Below are 7657 nucleotides of genomic sequence, written 5' to 3' on the forward strand. Positions count from 1 at the left end.
CTCCAGAAATCTCAAATGTTAAGGGACAAATCATCTCTGCGAAGTGATTCTGAATCTGTGCTCTTAAAAAATGCCTTCTTAGACCAAGCAACATTGATGTAGTTCAGGGGTCACTGGAAGAATCCCAGCAGCTACTGGGTGGAACAGGATAAAGTAGCTAGTGGTCCACAGCTGCAGCACGGCCGACCTTTCTGCCTACCCTGTTCTAGAGTTCTGTTCTGTTCACCGAAGGTGTGAGATAGGCATCGGCCCTGCCAAGCCTTACCTTTGCCCCACATAGAGAGGGAGTGAAACCACATCTTCTTCTTTTCTGGCGATCACTTGTAGCTGAGTAAGATTGTCTTCCATGAACACAGTCTTAGCAATGAGTCCCTAAGTTGACTGTGGAGGCCAATTCTGGATACTCACGTCCTTCCACAGTGGGGACATAGGTTTTCGGGTGGGAGTTTGATCATGCCAAACTGTGCCTTCCTCTTAGCACGTTTCTCCCTTTCGTCCTGAGTGTGAGCATCTTCAAAGCCCACGACACCTTTGGTAAAGGCTGTTCTCCAATTGGAGCGCTCGCAGGCCAGTGTTTCCCAGTTGTCGGTGTTTATACTACATTTTTTTAGATAAGAAGGGGCCAGCTGGATCAGAGCAAAAGCCAATCAAGTTCAGCATCCTGGATCTCACAGTGGCCAACCAGATGCCCCCAGGAAGCCCCCAGACAGATGGCAAGTGTCCTCTCCTGCTGGGTGATGCCCCCTCTACACCCATAGAGAGTCATGGTCAATTATGGCTTCGGATTTATACTGGAAGTTGTAGCCGCTTGTGATTCCAGCCTTTCTCCAGGCTGGACACTGAGGTCCAGGGCCAAGGGCCTTCTGGCGGTTCCCTCATTGCGAGAAGCCAAGTTGCAGGGAACCAGGCAGAGGGCCTTCTCGGTAATGGCACCCGCCCTGTGGAACGCCCTCCCAACAGATGTCAAAGAGAAAACAACTACCAGACTTTTAGGAGACATCTGAAGGCAGCCCTGTTTAGGGAAGCTTTTAATGTTTAATAGATTATTGTATTTTAATATTCTGTTGGAAGCCAGATGGGTGGGGTATAAATAAATAAATTATTATTATTATTATTATTATTATTATTATTATTATTATTATTATTTATTTCAGAGACAGAAAAGTTGCTTCCATCTGTTGAACTCCCAGCTCCCACCACCCCAGGCACCATGGCCACTGCTCAACTGGAGTCTCAAAACAGCCAGGCGGCCAAGGGTCCCCCTTGGAATAGGTGCGAGGAACCTTTGGCCTGCCAGATGCAGCTGAACTACAACTCCCATCAGCCCCTGCAAGTAGTGGTTGGGGGTGATGGGAACTGTAGTGCAGCTACACCTGGAGGGCCAAAGGATTCCCCACACCAGCTCTTCAGCAAAGAAGCAACTCGGGGACTGCTTGCCCCAAGCATGACCTTCCTGGAAGGAGAGCAGCTTCCTGTCTGAGAAAAGCACCTGGGAGCAGAGCAGAAGGCAAGGCTTTACTCCTAAATCGGCATCTTCAAGAGACAGGGAGTTGGCCCTGATTCTGAGTTTCGTGGGATCCCAATTCCTAAACGCTCAACACCCATCCAGAGGGAGGGAGGATGAAGGGTTGGGTTGGCCAAAGTGGTTGCTCATATCAGGCAGGCTGTGGCTTCTCTTCCTTCATCTGCTGCTCATCTCTCGCATCTGTCACGAAGGCGAAACTCTGAACGGGATGCTTGTGACCTGTGCTATATTGTCTCAGGTTGAAACAACCCGAACCTGGTTGTGTCGTCTCTTGCCTTTGGCACTACTTGGGGTGGAATGCCGGAATGAAGGCGGGTAATGTAAACGGAACAAAGGACGCCGGGCTGGGGGTTGTTGCCTACAATGGTGTGTCATTGGGCTGGCATTTCGTACCATCTTAACCTCTCTTTGAAAAGGGAGGCTCCTGGGTTGATCAGTCAGCAGACAGAATGGGTGGGTGTTACCTGGAGAGTGATGAAGCTCAGGGGAACGGCACTGTGGAATAATGCAGGCGATCAAAACCAGCCACCCAAACAAAGATGATGCTCTGTCCACACAGGGATGGGACCAGACTAAACCAGACCATTAAGATGCCAACATCTCATCTTCAGCAGCCCCCCCACCCAAACACCCCCAAGACTTGAAAAATAATTCAGGTCACAGAACCCAGTGTATAATTTCTGGGAGGCATCAGAGCTCAGCTCAGTCCTGCCTAGATAGCCTGGTTTCTGTAAGGAAGCCCTTCCATCTAGTCTAGTGCAAGGCAAGGTAGTGCCACTCATCGGACCCAGCTGGCATAGCCAATGCCCAGGGATGTGAGCACCTTGTCTAACCTGAACTGGTTCAACCCAGCTGGAATTAGGAATTAGTTGTGGTTACTCAGCTTTCATGCCCTAATGAGAGCAAATTTCTATCCTCAAGGTGGTGGTTGATATAGCACTTGGCGGAGCCTCAAAAGCTGGGGCTGGACCGAAGGACTGAGCAGGATTTTCAGATTGTCGTGGGAAAGGAGTTTGAGGCCCTGCGGAGCTCCTTGCTCCCGGCAGATTGCTGAATTCATCATGCAAAACCTGGGCAGTGTGGGGTTTATTTGCATGCTGTACACACATTGCGTAACGCACCTTAACTTCGGCACACACTCTGAGGCAGTGTTTTGAGATGAAGTCCTTTTCGTGAAGAGGCTGCTCCAATCCCCCCCAACCCTGGAATGCTGCAAAGAAGGTTTCTAATGCAGGTTTAATTTGTCCAGGTCTGAGCTGCTTGCTGCTCCTTGCAGATGTGATCATGACCGCTAGACACCTGGGTCCCTGGGCAGCTATCCCTGTGCTCCCTTGCGGGCCTGTCCTTTCCAAGGGATCGTGTGACTACGCAAAATGGAATGCGCGGCGGAGGAATGTGCTGCTCAAGGCCTGAACTTCTGTGCAGGTGGACGGAACTAATTGGTTCCTAATGCAGGACTTTCTGCACCAGCTTCCTATTTTGGAATGTCTCCCGGGGGCACTCAGCTTACTGCTGGATGTGTCAGGGGTAGTTTAGAATAGTTTCCGCGCATATTTAGAACAGAACATGTGCAAACGTTCTCTGGATAAAGCTAGTTGGCTTTTCCAGAAAGCAGGCAGAGAAATGCTTTGTGTGTGTTTTCTTTTTTGCCCTCTCTCATAAAAATGGAACTTGGGACTATCCGATGAAGCTGAATGTTGAAGGATTCAGTGCCAACGAAAAAAAGCATTTATTTGCATAGCACGTAGCGAAATGATGGAACTGGCTTCCACATGGTACAGTGATGGTTACCAACTTGGATGGTACAAAAGTGGATTAGACAGATTCATGGCTGTCTGGCTCCTAGCCATAAAAGCAATGTTCTACCTCTGCCGTCAGGGACGTGGGTGGCGCTGTGGGTTAAACCACAGAGCCTGGGGCTTGTCGATCAGAAGGTCGGCGGTTCGAATCCCCGCGATGGGGTGAGCTCCTGTTGCTCGGTCCCAGCTCCTGCCAACCTAGCAGTTCGAAAGCACGTCAAAATGCAAGTAGATAAATAGGAACCGCTACAGCGGGAAGGTAAACGGCGTTTCCCTGCGCTGCTCTGGTTTGCCAGAAGTGGCTTTGTCATGCTGGCCACGTGACCTGGAAGTTGTACGCCGGCTCCCTTGGCCAATAACCCGAGATGAGCACCACAACCCCAGAGTCGGTCACGACTGAACCTAATGGTCAGGGGTCCCTTTACCTTTACCTTCACCTCTGCCATCAGGTGTTGGGAATCACAAATCCGGAAAGTGTTGTTGCTTCCCATAGGCAATGGCATCTGGTTGGCCACTGTCTTCTTCTTCTTCTTCTTCTTCTTCTTCTTCTTCTTCTTCTTCTTCTTCTTCTTCTTCTTCTTCTTCTTCTTCTTCTTCTTCTGTTATGACTCATGGCCGAGTAAGATTGTCTTCCATGTACACGGTCTTAACAGTGAGTCTGGAAGTGACTGTGGAGGCCAATTCTGGATCCATACGTCCTTCCACAGTGGGGACATGGGTTTCCAGGCGGGAGTTGACCACAGCGAGGGTTTGCCAAGCATGTCTTCCTCTTAGCTCGCTTCTCCCTTTTGTCCTGAGTTGTAGCGTCTTCAAAGCCCATGGCACCTTTGGTAAAGGCTGTTCTCCAATTGGAGTGCTCGCAGCTCAGTGTTTCCCAGTTGTCAGTGTTTATACTACTTTTTTTTTTTAGATTTGCCATGAGAGAGTCTTTAAACCTCTTTTGTTGACCACCAGCAGTACGCTTTCCATTTAAAGTTTGGTATAGAGTAGTTGCTTTGGAAGACGATAATCAGGCATCCGTACAACATGGCCAGTCCAACGAAGTTGATGTTGAAGAATCATTGCTTCAACACTGGTGATCTTTGCTTCTTCCAGTAAGTGGGCATTAGTTTGCCTGTCTTAGTCGGCCACTGTAGGAAAAGGATGGTGGACTAGGTGGGCTTTTGGCCTAATTCAACTTGCCCTCTCCCCTCTGTATCCAAGGTCCATGAGCAGACAGGGCCTTGGCTCTGAATACCATTTGCTAGAACTCACAGGTGGGGAGAGGTACTATTGTGCTCAGATTCTGTTTGTGGGCATCTGGTTGGCCACCGTAACGAGAACAGAGTTCTGGACTAAATTAGCCTTTTGCCCGATTCAGCAAAACTCTTCTTATGTTCTCGTGTTTGACAAAAAAAATCGAGAGTTATGTGTGTAACTTCTCCTACTTCATGTTACTGGTGAAGTAGGCCAATTATGCTTTTAACTTGGTTACATGGTGATCTGGGCTGTAGCTCCTCAGAGACGTTGTGGTGACATCTTGCTTGGTTTTCACATATATAGTACTGTATTGCCATCTTTTTTTGCTAGTACGGCTCCTGCGCCTTTAACGATGGTATGAGAACTAGTAATTCAACAGGGACAGTGCCTCCTAAAACTACATTGCTATGTCAGGAGAAAGCTCAGCCAGCCCTACATGAAGTTGTTAAAGGGAAAAGAGCGCTGGGAGACAGTGCTGGTCTATATAAACAAGACATTACAGAATAAATTAAGACTTTCAGAGGTGAATATTCTCTTGAACCAGGGATTATTATTTTTCCAGCCGAAACTCAGTTCCGGCACCTCTCAGGTGGGTGCCATTGTCAGAGAACGAGGCCTTAATCAATGGCTTGACAACGTGATAACGCTGGCAACATTCAAACAGACAGCTTTTAGACCCAGACTTTCTTTAGATAAATACAGTGATATTTGGATTGAGTTTACACAAAATATATTAGGTTATTGATATATGTGTACTAGGATATCAATAATATACACAGTGGTACCTTGGTTACTGAACGGCTTAGTTGTCGAACAAATCGGCTCACGAACGCCACAAACCCGAAAGTAAGTGTTCTGGTTTGCAAATGTTTTTTGGGAGCCGAACATCCAACATGGCTTCCACTTGAGTGCAGGAAGCTCCTGCAGCCAATTGGAAGCCACGCCTTGGTTTTTGAACCATTTCAGGAGTCAAACAGACTCCTGGAACGGATTAAGTTTCAGAACCGAAGTACCACTGTATATTAATGTATGGTAATGTAACCCATTCTCACTCACTTTTGCCTTCCTTTCCCCCCTCACTCTATCATTTTATAAATAAATTTTTTCTAATAGAATATTTATAATAATATAGGTAAAAGAGCGGTGTCAGGATAGAAAGCTGGCCGTGGTTCTTATCCTGGATTGTGATGATCAGTCATGCTGGCGGATGGAAGACTCGACCACTTCCTTTCGTGGCGCAAAACTGAGGTTACAGTTTAGGGAACCTACCATAGACACAGATACTGAGGTTACAGTTTAAGGAACCTGTGGTTAAAAACAACCTGATTTCTTTCCGGCTGGTGACCTGTTGCTTCTTCTGCTGTTGCCTAGAACTTGTTGAGTCGAGACACTTTTCTTGTGCAAAGGGCAGCTAATTTCTCTTTCCAAACCCAGGACCACAGGATCTACTCGGGTGGTTGGAAGAGAAGAATGGCATTGATGCAAGAAGGTTTTCCTCCAAGTAGCCTTTTTATTTCAAGAAATGCAGGCCCTGCATATTGGAGAAAGGAAGCACCTTTCTATGAAATCAGACTGTCTAACTCAGCATTGTCTTAACTATTCCAAGGGTGGCAAACCTTTTCCTGACTGGGGGCTGCATTTCCTTCTAGGGAACCTTCTAGGAGCCACATTCCCATTGGCTGGGCGGTGTTAAAAGTGAGCAGAGTAACTGGAAGACCCAAGAATTACCAACAGTGGATGATTGGCAAATGAAAATGATGGAATTGGCTGAGATGACCGGGAGAATACGCGACCGGGAAGAAGAAGCGACAGAAGAAGAGTGGAAAGACTTTAAAGTTTATTTGGAAAAATATGGTAAAATTGTATATTGAGATTAGATTTAGAAGTTTATAGAAACTGTGGGTTGGAGAATTATTTTAAGTAAATTGATGCATGAGAGATTTGAAATTGCAAGGAGTTTTAAACAATGAATTGGAAATTGCTAAAGATAAATGAGAAATGAGCCGCAGATAGAGGGAACTCGAGGAAGTCCCCTCTTACAATGTTAAAGGAAAAGGATTATGGTAATTTGATTTTTGTGTTTTTATTGTTATTTTTGTAATGTTATTTTTTCTTGTTATTTTTGTTTGTATTTGTTGTGTTTAAAGTGTTGTGTTTTTCTGTAAAACCAATAAAAATTATTATTATTTTTTTAAAAAGTGAGCAGAGCAACAAACATAAATTTTACTTTTGCACTGTAGGCTAGTTTCTGCAAATGCTCACATGCCGTTTTCTCTTCTATGTCCAGACAAGCAGGAGGCATGATCAGGGTTCAACGGCACATTCCACCCAGGCAAAAAACACTTGGGGTGCAAAGCAGGTCCTTTAGGAGGAGTTCCAAGGGCCAATTAAAGAGATATGGGGGCCACATTATGCCCCCAGGCCTGAGGTTCCCTGACCCTTATCTGTTCTCACTGGCAGTGGTTTTCCAGGGTCTCCAGGTCTTTCCTATCACTTTCATAGAATTGTAGAGTGGGGAGGGATCCCAAGGGTCATCTCCTGTCCAACTTTGTACCTGATTGTTTTTAAACTGGGGATGCAGCTGGGTTAAATGTTGGACCTTCCCTCATGCAAAGCACAGGCTCTGCCTCAGTTATGCTTCCTTCTGAGGTCATCATCCACCACACCATACATTTAAAGCGCTATGATACCACTTTAAATAGCCATTGCTTCCCCCAAAGAATGATGGGAGATGTAGTTCATTAAGGGTTCCCAAGGGCTGTTAGGAGACCCCTCATTCCCCTTCACAGAACTATAATTCCCAGCACAGTTTAACCATCAATCCCTCTTTGCAGGGATCTATGGGAATTGTAGCTTGTTGAGGGGAATAGGGGGCCTCCTAACAACTCTCAGCGCCCTCCACAAACTACAGCTCCCAGAATTCTTTTGGTGGAAGACAACTTAAAAGTGTTTTCATAGCGGTTTCAATTTATGTTGTTTATGTATATTATTTTCAATGTGCATTGGCATTAACTGAGATGCAGGAAAACCAAGTCTCCAAGCAACTTATCTGCAGGAAAAGACGGTGCCCTCCTGCCTCCTCAAGAGGCCAAAC

This window comes from Zootoca vivipara, chromosome 6 (genome assembly GCF_963506605.1).
Source record: "Zootoca vivipara chromosome 6, rZooViv1.1, whole genome shotgun sequence".
NCBI classification, from domain to species: Eukaryota; Metazoa; Chordata; class Lepidosauria; order Squamata; family Lacertidae; genus Zootoca; species Zootoca vivipara.